Genomic DNA, 856 nt, shown 5'->3' on the forward strand with positions numbered 1-856 from the left:
CACCTTGGGGCCGCTCACCGCGGGAGCAGCCCCGCGGCGGCTGCCCGGCAGGCACGCTCGCTGGACGGGGAGCATGGATGGCCTGGGGTCCTGCTTTCCTCCGCCCTCCTCCCACGAGCAACTCGCCTCACCCACGGCTGACACCCTGACTCGGTCGGCTGCAGCCAGCGCTACCTTCCCCACCTGCAGCTCTCTTGCTCGACAAAGCCTGGGGTTATCCCTCCATTTCCAGCCCCATGCCCTAAAAATAGCACCCTACAACATGTACCGGTTCCCGCGAATCTGCGTGAGCACTCCCGGTGGAGTAAATTGCGGGGTTTGTAGATTTGGGAGGAGGAGAGGATGGTACTGGTTTTCTCCCCCACGGGAAACACTTTTTTGCTTTTCAGCGTTTAGGGTTTCGGCTCTGTCCCGGGCTAGGTCTCCTGCCCGGCAAGAAGAGAGCTCGCCGCGCTGGGACCGCTCTCGGCCGCCGCGCAACCTCCGCGTCCGCGCAGCCTCCCACGCCGCCTCCCGCTGCCACCGCGGGGAACTCCCATTTATCCCAACCCCGGCGACAAACGCGCCCCGCTCGGCTTCTCGGACGGTCGTTTTCGGACAGAAGAGATTGGTTATGTTACATGTTAAAACGATTTAATATTAAAAATAAGTAGCAATTAAAATCACGGCGCGTCCCGGCTTTTCCACGCAAATAAAGCTCCTCTCTCCTCTCCGACTCTCAGATTATATTTACGGGGCTTTTCCGTGCTATTTGCTTGAATTTGGGAACTTGGCCCTTGCACTAATGCCAAGCGGTGTTTTCGGGGCGGAGGGGAGAGAGGGTTCGCCCCCCGCCCCCACGGCGTGTTTTATCACC

This window comes from Geospiza fortis, unplaced genomic scaffold (assembly GCF_000277835.1).
Source record: "Geospiza fortis unplaced genomic scaffold, GeoFor_1.0 scaffold84, whole genome shotgun sequence".
Classification (NCBI taxonomy): Eukaryota; Metazoa; Chordata; class Aves; order Passeriformes; family Thraupidae; genus Geospiza; species Geospiza fortis.